This window comes from Meleagris gallopavo, chromosome 2 (assembly GCF_905368555.1).
Source record: "Meleagris gallopavo chromosome 2, MGAL_WU_HG_1.1, whole genome shotgun sequence".
Lineage (NCBI taxonomy): Eukaryota > Metazoa > Chordata > Aves > Galliformes > Phasianidae > Meleagris > Meleagris gallopavo.
In genome coordinates this window covers 96,453,429-96,468,029 of record NC_139405.1, presented here as the reverse complement: position 1 = coordinate 96,468,029, position 14,601 = coordinate 96,453,429, and the positions used below count along the sequence as shown (strand labels likewise).

At 38.0% G+C, this 14,601-nt stretch overlaps 1 protein-coding gene across 1 annotated transcript in view; it reads right to left on the bottom strand.

Annotated features, from left to right (window-relative positions):
* The window catches only part of GREB1 (growth regulating estrogen receptor binding 1), an 87,722-nt gene extending 74,079 nt beyond the window's left edge, over window positions 1–13,643 (bottom strand). The window contains exons 1-2 of the mRNA XM_085218026.1: window positions 13,625–13,643; window positions 13,393–13,494 (exon numbers count right to left, since the gene is read on the bottom strand). The gene's annotated coding sequence lies outside the window, so the exon portion shown is untranslated. The remainder of the gene's footprint in view (window positions 1–13,392; window positions 13,495–13,624) is intronic.
* Between the last annotated feature and the right edge of the window lie 958 nt (window positions 13,644–14,601).

Genomic DNA, 14,601 nt, shown 5'->3' with positions numbered 1-14,601 from the left:
TCCTTCCTTTCTGACTCTGAATGCTAACTTTTATCAGTGTTTCCGGATCCACACACTGCAGACACAGAAATATTTTAATATTTTCTTAATATTATTATCCATTCAATCAGCACTCTATATACTACATGAATAGCACTCTCTCATTAAGATGCATACTGGCAGAGCACAGAGGGTCATCGTTGGTGGTGCAGAGTCCGGTTGGAGACCTGTAACTAGCGGTGTTCCTCAGGGGTCGGTGCTGGGTCCGGTCTTGTTCAACATCTTCATCAATGACCTTGATGAGGGGATAGTGGCCACCCTCAGCAAGTTTGCTGATGATACGAAGTTGGGAGGATTGGCTGACATGCCTGAAGGCTGTGCTGCCATTCAGCGAGACCTGGACAGGCTGGAGAGCTGGGCTGTAAGAAAGCGGATGAGGTTTAACAAAAGCAAGTGTAGAGTCTTGCATCTGGGGAGGAATAATTGCATGCACCAGTACAGGCTGGGGGATGAGCTGCTGGAGAGGAGCTCTGCAGAGAGGGACCTGGGTGTCCTGGTGGATGACAGGTTGGCCATGAGCCAGCAGTGTGTCCTTGTGGCCAAAAAGGCCAATGGCATTCTGGGGTGCATTAAAAAGAACGTGTCCAGCAGGTCGAGGGAGGTGATCCTCCCCCTCTACTCTGCCCTGGTAAGGCCTCATCTGGAGTACTGTGTCCAGTTCTGGGCTTCCCAGTACAAAAAAGACAGGGATCTCTTGGAAAGAGTCCAGCAGAGGGCCACAAAAATGGTGAAGGGCCTGGAGCATCTCCCCTATGAAGAAAGGCTAAGTGAACTGAGTCTGTTTAGGCTTGGGAAAAGAAGACTGAGAGGGGATCTGATCCAGGTCTATAAATATCTAAGGTGTGGGGAGCAGAGTGGCGAGGCCAGACTGTTTTCAGCAGTGTGTGGAGACAGGACAAGGGGAAACGGCCAGAAACTGCAGCATAGGAAGTTCTGCACAAATGTGCGTAAGAACTTCTTTATGGTGAGGGTGACGGAGCACTGGAACAGGCTGCCCAGGGAGGTTATGGAGTCTCCTTCTCTGAAGATATTCAAGACCCGCCTGGACACCGACTTGTGCGACCTGGTGTAGGGATCCTGCTTTGGCAGGGGGGTTGAACTCGATGATCTCTGGAGGTCCCTTCCAACCCCTATGATTCTGTGATATTCTTTACCAAATTAGTTTTATAAAACTTTTTCTTCTTGAATAGTTCTTTTTTAGTTTATAAGCAACTTTGAATCTTTCCTTGTTCTGAATAAATTCTGCTTATCACCACTTCAAGTGTTTCAGGCACCTGTATCCCCATACATCAATAAGAAGCTCTTTCAAAGCGATAGCCATATGCCAGTAATGGATAAAAGTGAACCAGGTAGCTAGGTCCTACCTGTATCTACACACACATCAGCAAATATAGACTGAGGTGTCCTAGGGCTGAGGCTCAGTTATCAGTGCACGACATGATGTTTATAACACTTATTCTTAAAGCAGTTTTCTTTACCAGTTGACATTAATTGCTCTGGTTTCATGTTCTCATAAGAACTTTGCATAAAATGCAAAGACAAAATACTTCCCTCATGCAGCAACATAGCTACAGCTGTTAGTCAGCTGCTCACAATCTGTCACACATGACAGTCCTTAGTGGTAGACTCTAGAGAAATGAGTTTATTGGAAGACCTATACAGATGAAGTCCATCATTACTGCTACTCGATAAGGGCAGACATTCCCACTCAAGCACAGTCAACCAGTTTCACAGCCCATCCACTTTCTAGCCAAAATCAAACAAGGATGCGGCTCCTTGCAGTATCTGTACTGCAAAACAAAACAAGGCCATGGGTTATTCTATGGCAAGACCACACTGCATTTCTTGCATGCATGTAGTGTTCTATGGCTCTGACGATGTAATCACCGTGTGTGTTTTGAGCTAAGGTTTTTAATTACTGCTAGTTACGTTTTGAAACTGTTGCAGACCCAGAGGTACTATCCTCATCACGTAGTGGCTGTGCATACACCCATAAAACCACGAGAAGAAACATATTTTGTTCACCATTAAACTACATAGACTAAATAAACACAAGAGCTAGTTGCGTACCTGCCCTCTTTACACTGGTAAGTTTTCTACACTCACTCCTGAGTTTCTCCATATATTGTCCAACCCATGATTTAAGTGTTGTTTATACACACAGCACTATATAGAGCTTGTACATGCACAGTACCATGGAGCATGGCATGCTACGTAGGCAAATTTCTTAAACAGCAAATTTCTTAAAGCTATTTCCATTCTCCTCACAAACAGGTTCACAGAATCATAGAAGCATAGAATCGTCAAATGGTTTGGTTGGAAGGGATCTCAAAGACCATCCAGTTCTAATCCCACTGCTGTGGGCAGGGCTGCCAACCACTAAATCAGGCACCAGATCAAGCTGTCCAGGGTCCCATCCAACCTGGCCTTGATCACCTGCCACCCCACTCCAAGTGGGATGGAGCATCCACAGCTTTTCTGGGCAGCCTGTTCCAGCACCTTACCACATTCTTGGTGAAAAAATTCCCCGACATCTAATCTAAATCTCCCCTTCTTTCCTTTAAAACTATTCTCTTTGTTCTTTCCATATATCAATATTCTTCGTATAATCTTATTGATTTGCATTTTTGAACTGCTTTTACTTCACTTCTTATTTTGTCTCATCATTATGCTGTATCATTGAGAACAAAGTGTACAATGCTATCTGCCATTTACTTGAAACACTTTCACAATCAAATCAAGGTAACCACAGGCTTCAGGGGGACAATGTCCTTCTCCCTGAAATCAAGTGTCTCTCAAAGTCCTCCTCATTAGGCCTCTCTGTCTTAAACCTGACATTAGGAAATAGATGTCACTTCATTACAGAGAAAGGTTCAACTCTCCTACCAACAACTGGCAAAACAAAATGTAAAAGCAAACTTAATTTTAAAAGCTTCCAGTCTAAGCAAAAACTTAAAAGCAGATGGCTGTGACAGAAACAAACAAACAAACAAACACCTATTTCTTATATATTCAATTATATTTTTTTAAAGTAGATTTTTAAATGGCAGTATGGGATGACTAGTAATGAATTTACATCACAGCAAGTGATGTCCAGTACAGGTAAATAAAGAGGCAACTATGTAAACATCAGAGATAGCCTGGGAATCTTTATGAGAGAAATTACATTTTTTTTCTTGCTTCCTTGATTTCTATGTTATTATTTACAAATTATACTTTCATGACATAATTGAATATTGCTTTATACTAGCAAACAGTGACCTACTCATTAGGTAAGTTTGTTAGCTAATGAAATAAGATACTTGCAGACATGAATCACTTTTAAAAGGAATTTAAATTCATCTGTTTAGTCACAGATTCACAACTGAACTAAAGAATCGGATTTCACTTCAGAAAACTCTCTCACTTCGTGTGAATTTTGTCCTTCTCCCTTCATTTGATCTATTCTCTTCAATTAAGTTATGGATGGAGATATCTGCAATTAGTTAAGACTTGGAGTATATTATGATACAGTTAGCAAGATGTGGGCAGCAATGAATCCTTTTTTTTTTTTTTTAGTTAAATCTTGGTTTTATTAAATATCCCTAGAAAGTAATCTACAAAAAAAATTTGTGAAATTCTACAGCACTAGCTCTCAGACCTGCAAAGACTCAACTTTTTACACTATTCTATTAAATTCAAGAATGACAGTGGCATTACATAGTGATATAGGCACTACCATTTGTTGTGAATTGACAAAAAAGCCAGGAACCAGAAGTACCAGTCCATTTCTAGTCTGTCTTCCTCTTTATAACCACCCACCTTAGTCTAATGAGCTCCCACTTGGCTGGGGCCCCAGATGATTGCTCTGGCTGCTCACCACTAAAACTCACAGTAGCCAGTGTCTGTCGGCAAAAGTGAGGTTTTAAAGAGTTTATACCTTCCAAAAAAAAAAAGTAAAAAAGAAAAAAGAACCAAATCACTCGCTTTCCTTTTGCACATGGGCATAAGTAGAAAATATTCAAAATAGTCATAATTTGTTTCTGTGTAACATTTTTAGAATAGATTTCTGTATTGCATTTAGCACAAAGGAAACACGATCAGCTGTTGTTCCTTCAATAGAAGGCAATACAGGGGTTGTATACATTAGGTGTAAGCTTTGTTTTGTTATTGTAACTAATTTGTTGATGAGGAAAGCACATCTTTCTTGAAAATGATGGTATCACTCTTTCAGACGTCAATATTTTAAGTATGAATTGCACAAAATATCAGCTCTTTTTTCACTGTGTTTGTTTGTTTTCTCTCAGAATAATTCTCCATAATTGATAAGGCAGGCAGAAGTTGAATTCTTTAAGGAATACAGTCTCAGCTAATATCAGTTATGAAGAAAAAAAAAAAAGATTGGCTAATCTGTATTTTTAGAAACTAGCAAATTGTTTTATTGGTTAGTGCAAACGTTATTGATCTGCTTTCTTGCTGAATTAATAGCACTAGCATAGGACAGCTCGCTTTCTCAGCTTTCCCAATGTTTTCCTGAAAAGAGGCCCATTACATGGCAGGGGGCAAAGGACAAGCCTAGATAACACTGTTTAGACATTTCTTTGATGTACACAGGCATCATCCTCGACAACTGACCACCAGAGACAAAAGAGCACTCTTAGGCTGCTGGAAATCCCAGCCATTCTTCTCACCACCTTTTGATATCCCAAGGCTTCTATACCCTGACCTCTGCACTCTGACACAAAGATCTTATCTGAAAGATGGTCAAAAATTCTATCCAAATTTAGCCAATAAACTCAGGATTTCTTTTGCTTTTCATAATCACTTTGTGTCCTAATATACCAGTGGGGACATCAAGAAGATTTTACAAAAAGAAGGGAAGAAAAACTGCCAATGAGAAAAAATTGCTTTAATTTTGTGATTTTGAAATGATTCTCAAAAATCTACTTTCTTTTACAAACCACTCTGTCTAAAGCTTCTTGATGACACCTCACCATGCACAGATACAGTATTTCTACCAAGTCACTATTACAGAGAAGTCCAGTTTGAGACACAGATTCATGAGCTGGCTGATGTGACTTCACTCAACAAATGGACACATTTTAAATGACTTGCACACTTTAAGGATTGATGTCGATTTCTATATTTTTGTTTAAATATAAATATAATTTTAATGGTTTTTAATTTTTTCCTCCTTATACACCATCATTGAGAATTAGATCATTTTCCCATTGTCTTCCAGAATTTTTTTTTTACAGAAAACGGTTTCCACAGAAATAATCTGAGATCATCATGGGTACTTTCAATCATTTTCCCGCTTAAAACTGAACAAAATGCTCCCATAGAACCACTGTATGCCTACCCAAAACAGTAGGAGTCCCCTAACACAGTTAACAACACAATACATTCCCTGCATCACTTAAACAATATTTTTGCACAATCAGCCCGGAAAACTCCTAGAGAAGCACCCTTCTGCCCCTTTCTGAAGTTATTACATACATGAATTAATATATGTATCTACAAGAAGTCCTGCTGAAATCCCACTCTAGATATATATATGAAATCACATGTTTAAGAACTTTAAAAAGACAAACTTATTGATGATTGGAATGGAATAATAGTTCAGTTGCAAGAGACCTACAAATATCAACTGCCTGACCTCTTCAGTGCTAAGTAAAAGCTGAAGCATATTACTGAGGACATTATCCAAGTGCCACTTGAACACTGAAAGGTACAGAGCATCAGCCACATCTGTAAGGAGCCTATTCCAGTGTTTGATTACCCTCACGGTAAAGCAATTCCTAATGTCTAATCTGAACCTTCCCTGATGCAGCTTTGTGCCATTCCTCAGAGTTCTGTCATCTATAACTGTAAGTATAACAAGTTGAGTTCAAAATATTAGCGTGTCTATATTCCCCTGTACTTTGACAATCACTTTCATAACACATTCCTAAAATGCTGCCCTCCCATGAAGTACAATTCATGTGAATGAGGACAAAGTCAGGTCAAAAATTTGAAAGATTTCACAGTTTATATTGTCCTAAACTAACCTTAATGTAATCTAAGACCAAATGTTAAAGCGTTAAGCACTGAGTCGTTTTTTATTTTTTTTCAAACTGGCATTGATATGCTTTTTTTCCCCTATATTCCTCTGCATTTTTAACATTTTAATAATAAAACAATCCGTAACTTATCGTGGAAACACTTGGATCTACAATGCTTGATTTAACATCAATTCTAAAATCACCTGCTATCATTTACTTATTCAATGGTTATTTACTTAAATTTAGGTGTCTGTAATAACAAAACAACTCAAAAAAGGAATGCTGTACAATTAGAATGATGATGAATCTTGCAGCTTTGAGAAACTCTCTTCTTCTCTAAATTAAATCACTACCATAAAAATTAAGGCAAATACCAGCAAATAGAAGAGTGGATGAAAAAAGCACAAGTTTTAGAATTCACACAGTGCTCAGACAAAATGCTGATGGTAGCCTTACAAAGGGCATAGAAATTATCCTACTGGGTTTAGTAGATTTTGAACCAAACCAGAGGGGTTTTGCAGTTATTTTTACATAAATAATTGCTATTATAAAAATAAATTTCATGTCTTCAGATGGAACAGGGGATTCTGAATCAGTACAGAATGCTCAATGTTGAATAATAGATCTTCATCATCTCCATTCATTTTAAGAGAAATAGATTAGGAACCACACATACGAGCAGCTCAGCTGGCAGCCAGCTGTGATAACCCCTGACAGCAGTGCCCTAATGAGGGACTGGGAGCAGTAACCTTTTTAGTCAGCACAGTTACAGTCAGAAAAGGATGTGTGAAAAACTCCTGGATAAAACACATTAGATTTTCATGTGCATGTATTTACACGTGGTTCTGAATGTAGGTAAATTCTATGGCTGCAGTTATCCTTAATTCTGTTACAGTTCGAAAATACTCTATAATCCAATTCCAGTATTTGACAGAGACTATTCTTTCTCCTTTGTGTCAACTTTGTTAGGAATTGTCAGACCTTTATCACGTAACATACACAGCCAATTTCTAACCAGACATATTCAGAAGCATGCCTGAGGAGAAAAACTTACTTCATTTTGATAAACAGAAGCACACAGTGAAAAATAAGAAATAAAAACAAAAAATAAACCCTCAGGCTACTTTTACCTGTAGATTAAGACCTCACTTAGAAATTTTAAGACTTACTAAATGTTGGGGTGATCCATTTTACTTGAATTCAAGGCCATTTTTCCTCAGAAAGTGAAAACATTGCTAAAGAATCCGAATGAGATGCAAATCAATGTAATCTAGCTGTGAAAAGACTATGTGAAGCAGGACAGCTAATTTGAAATGAGAATAGTGTGACCCATAACGTCGTGCTTTCTTGGTGCCATCCTACACAGCATTACTTCACATCCAGATCAGCCTCTTGATGTAACTTCACATCCATACTGATGCAAGCACCTGGGACAGAAGAGATGCCTGTCCTTAAAGTCCATGGATGTAGAACCTCTTGTGTCTACACTGCTCAGTTCTAGCCCATCCTAGACCAAAAGGACCATGTCCACATCACTCGATGCACAGCCAAAGTGTCTTAGTTATGCATCCTTGACCTTAGCATACTTGTATAAGCTCTTTACCCACTCAATTTAATTATTACAAAAGCTATAGTGCAGTTTTCAGCTGAGAGAGGTTTTTTGGCATAGAACTGGAAGTATGTGATACATGAACCAGGATGATGCATCGTATTACCCAGAGGATACTAGGCCTTCTGAAACATTATTAGAAAACCGTGTGGGATTAAGAAAGTAATAAGTAATTGTGTCATCCAATTGGCACTTTGTTGACTGTGGTCTTGGTGCAAAATAACATTGCTTACCATATTGAAGCCTCACAGACTAAAGGCTGTAGTTATGGGTAACTGTGGCAGATCAGCCAATCAAGCATGCTGATCTTATAAGGAGATCGATTTTACTGCCTTGCAATCTGGATATTTTCAATTTATTTTTTCAATCTAGACAGGCATACTTAAATAAAAATTAATTTTCAACTCATTCATAAAAATAACTTTTGAAACAATGTTTTAAAGACGCAACATTAGACACAACACATTTTAATCAACCCAGATTGTGTGAGACAGTAGAAGCACAATATTACAGCAACAGCATTATGACTATAGCCAGTATTTCCTTGTGGAGCCACAACCTCATTCCACACTGCAGGGGCCTACTTGCCCCTAGAGTGTGGATTGCAGTACTGGTAGAAGACCAGCGGTTATAAAACACCATCTCTCTGATTCAGCGGATTTGCTTCACAGAATTCAAGGGACATTTTGCAGGTCTCTGTGAGCTCTTCTCAATACAAAACGTGTACAGTATGTCAATTTTTGCTCAGCCACCCTCACAGCAGAGGAGCTGGATGTCATGTCAGATGTCTCATGCTAAACACTTGGTTTATCTCTTTTCTGTTTAATGTTATTTTGCTTTGTGGTTGGTTTAGATGATCTTTTCCAATCTTAATGATTTTAGGATTCTATGGACCTTCTAAGCAGCACAGACATAATTATCACCAATTTGAACACCTTGCTCTTTTATGCACAAAAGCTGAAATGACAAAAAATGTGGAAGAATTGGAGAACAAAGGGGGAACCAATGGAGGGCATAGTAAAAATCTGTTGATAGATTTGAAACTGAATACAATGATAAAACTGGAAACTACTTATTCAAGTAGTCTGAACTGACAGGCGACGAGATGCATTTCCTCCTCAAAAGGGAGTGACAAGTGACTTTTTCATAGATGGCTGGAAAGACTGAGCCTGATTTATATACTTACATCTGTGCTTATGTCCACGTGCATACTCATGCACGTGCTTTGAATAATTAGGGCACAAATCACTTACAGTTCCATCTACGCGAGAGCACCACTGAGATCTGGCTCGCTCACTTAAGCAGAGTCACATTGCAGTCAAGCAAGTCACAAGTGTTTTCTTTGAAAACAAACACACTTACATAATAAATTAGCCATTTCATTACCTCTGGGGTGAAAATAATGAAAACAGCTGTCAGATGAGGATGAAATAATCTTTAGAACTTTTCATTAACTTCACAAACATTCTTGTGTCCAAAATTGTTTTCACTACAATTACAAGTAACACTTTGAATTATTACAACAGTGATATCAAAGATCTTATCCACTGTTCTCTGTGCCCTGTTCGATTGCTTTGGGAGGTACTGCTTTGCTAATTTAATCTTTCATTCATAGAGAAATTGGCAATGCACAGATTTTGAAAACATGAAAATGCGGCTCCAAATCAGAAAAAGACCATACAACACTTTTAATTGATAGAAGAAAAAACTCTGATTTAAACCTGCCTATAAAACTATTTCAACCCTTTTGGAGCTGATGCATTTATCCTACAGATAATTACCTGCACAATAAAATCGCAATAACAGTTTTTATATAATTCTTGGAAACTATTGAATTCAAAGCACTGTATAATGACACTAAAATGTCACACGATGGGGACAATTCATTGCCTTGATTTTAAATAAATGTTTAATCTCATTTAAAAAAAGCTAAGAAAGAGGTGGAAATAAAATCCTACACATTTTCTCCTATTCACAAAAAGCAGAAGACCTAGATCCACATTTTCCTACCATAAAACTCTAAACGAATACAGCTAGGTATACAAGGACACATTTGGCAGGCAGTCACATACAACAATACAAAAAGGATTAATACCAAAAAAAGACAATAAGCAAAGCATCAGGCTGAATTCTTAAACCTATAAAAAATGTCTTTGATGACAATTCCTTGTCAGTACTTGGTTTTATGACTGCAATGTAAATACACTCTTTACAAATGATTTATCATTTCTATTTACAGCAAATTTACTTAAGATATGCCTCCAACATTACAGATTTTATTACATAAAGCACTGTTATGCTGTTTAGCTAGAAAAAATGTTTTCTTCATATGACATTGAGCATTTGTCTTACAGCATTTTTTTCTAAGCTATACCATGCCTCAATGGCAATTTTCCTTTTCTGTTTCCTCAGAAATATACCACTGGCTATATCACCTCTAAGACTGTCTTTATTCCTCATGTAAATATTTAAGCATGAAAGGCAACACATGGATAATGGCAAACTAAGGCAAATTGAAAATCAAGTCAAGTCTCTGCAATCCTTACATGTAACTATTCTACAAAATATACAACATTAGCATAAATGACATTTAAATCTACTTCACAAATAAGAATATCCCCTTCCAGAGTCTAAGGGAAGTTTGGACGAGTTAGACTTGCAGATGACTGAATCATTAAGTCATCAAGTTTTTTCAGTTCAAATAAAAGATGTGGCACCCACCCTGTGTATGTGTGTAATATATGGATGCAATCATGTCTGTGTAAGTAGGGATGTTTGCATGCACGTGGTGGTGGCTGATAGTTACACCAGCCACCTTTTTGCCCCTTTGTAGTGCCTTTTATCCACACAAAACAAACCCAAGGTTGTGCCTGATCCCAGCTGAGAGTAAATGCCTTATTTTGTATGAGGGTGAGGAAGGAGTGACAGACACATCACTTATCATTCACCAGACAGACTTCGTATTCATTAGAAAAGCCACAATCAATAAGAACCAAAGGCAATTTTTCCCTGAAGATAATGATGCCCAGCATCACCAGAGTGTTTACGAGTCTGATGGGCTTTCATTTATGAACACAAATCACCTTTGAAAGTTTACAACTTCCTAGTCAAATTTGGCCTTATCAAAGAAGTGCTGTAAAATGCTTCCATTTTATTTAGTTCTACAAAACTGCATGAGTTTTCTCATATTTGCTTTCAATATGTGCAAGATACATTAATTTCAAATGCAAATCAACTGCACATGTCAAACTGACTGCAATTTTTCACAAATTGTGGAGCAATCTTTTCTGGTTTTTTGGTGGGAGTGAATAGGTGATGGTTTGTTGTTTTTTTTTTTAAAGAGAAACTTTGGAAGCCATCAGTTTCTTGTACAGAACACATTCTTTAACAAGAAAAGCAGAATTCAAATAGTTGTTTCTAACTCACTGTTTGACACTAGAGAATACCTTCCTTAACTTTGTGTATATCATTCACAGCATTATTAAGATTAAAAACTCGCCTAAGAGATTCTGAACTCTCATTTCCAAAGAGAATCCTTGAACAGAAGCCAAGAAATAGAGACATAAATAGACAGTGGTTGTAAAACCTAAGTTAGAAGACTATTTCTGTAAAACCATATATTCACAACACAAAGCAATACAGACATTTTTAATACAAAATAAATGTCATATTGCTTCAAAAGATTGTGTCTAACAGATATTCACAAAGCAAAGATGATTAGGGCATAAGTGAAATTCCATCCCTAAATCATTCTGTTCTGCTCCTGTGCTCATAGCATCCTCTGTCAGGAGCTAATCTCACGTGACAGGCCTGATCCAAAGCCATTTGAAGTCACTGGAATGTCTCCTCCTGACTTCAGGGAGCTTTGCTTCCAGCCCCTATAAACTTCAAGAACAATACAATTCATAGAAGGTTGTTTTAAGAGAACAATATCCACTATCAAAGAAGAAAAGAACATTCGCTTCAAACAAAACTTACCTGCTGTGGTGGATTTGTTGGGTTCTTACTGTTAGATGTTTTGCTACTGTTTTCTGTGTGCATACCACAAATAAACCTTTCCTAAGTGAGAACATTCCATTTCCTTAGTAGAAGCCACAGAAAATCAACAGTAGTCCAACACTAAATAAACCGCAAACCCCAAACTAAAAAAAAAAAAGGTATTCTTGAATGTACACACATCAGCAAAGACAAAAAAAAGTTTCAAGGGGTTATGTCACCACATAAAGGCTGAGCTCAGACAGCTATTTATTGTTTAAAAGTAGTAATACAAATGCAAGTCTTGAAACAGCAATTAACAACGTTGTAAAAGTGGTGAAAGAAAAGTCCTATTGATGTGAACTATGTAGCTCTTTTTTATTAGAAAAAAATGGGACGATAATGAAGTACAGAACTCAATACTGAACCCATGTAAACATATAGCAGAAAATTTACACTGATGAATAAGCAAATCCCAATCAGGTCCATAATCACCAAGTTCCCCAAGGCAGCAGACAATGGTGGCTCCAACTTCCTCACTCACACAACAAATCTACTCACTACAGCTATTTTAGCTACTCAGCATGAAGATGAACACACAGAAACTTGCAATTAGGCACAAATATTCCAGAATGTTCACCTCTGGAGACTGATTTCAGTGTTCCAGAGTGGGGGGAAAAAAAAGACTTTAAATCCTTAAGGATCTTTTTCATAAGATATACAAGACTGCTAATTTTCTTTGTAGTTGTCTCAATATATTTAATAAAATTGGCATTATTGCCATTACTAGTTAATCTTTTTCAGAAAGGTCTATAAAGCATTAGATCAAAACCAAGGCAACACAAGAGAAAAAGCAAGCAACATTTCCTCCAACATAGAGATGCTATAATTTCTACCTCTTTCTTCTAAACTTGTGGAACCAGAAACTGAAAGACTATTCACTTTCTAAGCCTATTCAAACTGATTTTTAGGCTGAGTGGACAAATGACAAATCAAACAATTATAAATTTTACTTCAGGCCAGTAAAAAGAATGTTTTTGTGGTTGTTTTTTTTTTTTTCCTAGATGAAATGGAAAATAATTTCTCAGCTCAAACTGCATATATCATAAGTATTTTGTTACAATAATTCTCAAACAGCATTTTCCATTTGACTCAATTAAAAATGCTTCATTTGGTTTCTTTGTTTCACCTTTTGCTACTGAATTCATTTCTGAAATGAAATATAGCCCTAAACTTCAACTTTCACAGAATTCAATCAATATTAGACTTAAGCTTTGCATTTCATTTACATTTTTTTGCATGCATAAATTAATGAAGTGTTTTGTTCACTCCAGAAGTACACGTTCAGTAAATAAATTATCCATTCATATATTTTGTTAAGCGTTATTCAGCCCTATATTCCAGGTATTGGAGCATTCACTCACATAGCTTTTCTACCATCTCTCTCTTCTTCCTACACAGACAGTTGGGACACAAACTGCCCACTGCTGAGTACGACAAGCTGCTATTCTGATCCCCTCAAATCCGATCTGCCCCCCTCTCCCTTACTCTGTTCTTGCTGCTGCTACTGCTCACACTTCCTTAGCCTGCTAAGGACCTGAGTTTCCAGCTACCCTCCCACCCCTTCTCAGCATTCCCAGGTACTGATAATCTTTTTTTTTTTTTTTTTTTGCATTGTTGCTGAACCTTTTCCTCCTTTTGGCCTTTTGGCAGATGCTACAGTTTTGCAAGTTGTAAGGATCTTACCTCTGAGACCCTCTTTGTTGTTCTGTCTGTGACCACGCTGGAAGCAGGGAGTGATGGATATTAGGGAAGCATGAGCCTCCCCTGGCTGTTTAGCAGCGTGGTCTGCAAAGAAAGATAGATAGAGATGCTGTTTTCTCCTCCTCCCCCCTCGCCGTCCCAGCTTCCTCCTCCCCCCGCCCTCCTTCCCAGCCACAAACTCTAGTTCTGTCTGTGCCTCAACACAATACGCTACCTCTCAGTACCAGCCACCTAAGGTCAAGAATACAAACCCCTCACCCTCCCCCCCGCCTTTTCCTCTCCAGCCTCATGCATCCTCACCCCTGCTTCCCATGGAATATGGTATCTTCCCAACTATTTCCCCTTATTTGGCTCCAGGGTCTAAAGCACAGACAATTTCAGCAGCCCCAGGAGAGAGAAATAATAATAATAATAACAATAATAGTAATTATAAAACAGAGGGTGTTTGATAAACATCTTTATATCATGTAAAGGGAAATAGGAGGTTTTTGGGAGAAACTGGAAACTTTGGGGTTGTATTTGTGTGTAGCCACAGCAGCCAAAGCCTGCCAGTTGAGGTTAGTTTTAAAAATCTATATAAACTAAAGAAGGGTGCCCTAAACTGCTAATTATCTCCCAAATCTAGTTTACCTGCTGCTTGCACTCTTTGTTTCTCTACCTTTATTATAAATAGTATTTTCAAGGAGCTTCCAATTTTTTTCCCTGCTAAAGCCAGATTTCAGTATAATCTGATGATGCAACAGCTATTAGTGAAAACATAACCAGTGGCATTTTTTCAAGATGAGGAGCTACGCAATAACTGCCTTTGAAATCACTGAAAGCACAGTAATAAGTCCTCTGATTTCTCATCTTGGGTGATATGCACTGAAGTAGTCTTTTTTCACTTTCAGTGACTATGCTGGCTGGCAGCACATTCAGGTGACCAACACAAGGCTCTCAAGCAGTACATAAAATGACCACTAGCCAACATTTACTTCTTCAAGACCTACTTTTAGACTTCTAATAAGCCACTCCTTCCAAAAGTATTTTTGTTACAGAGACTATGAAGAGAGGTAAGGTGATGCTGAAGGCTTCTGAAAGATCTTGTCTGATAAACTTTAAAAATTCAGTGGGCAGGGTCTCCCTCTGGAGGTGTCGAGCAGTACCTAACTCTCCTTAGCGATGTATAGGGATAACTTAGGCACATCACAA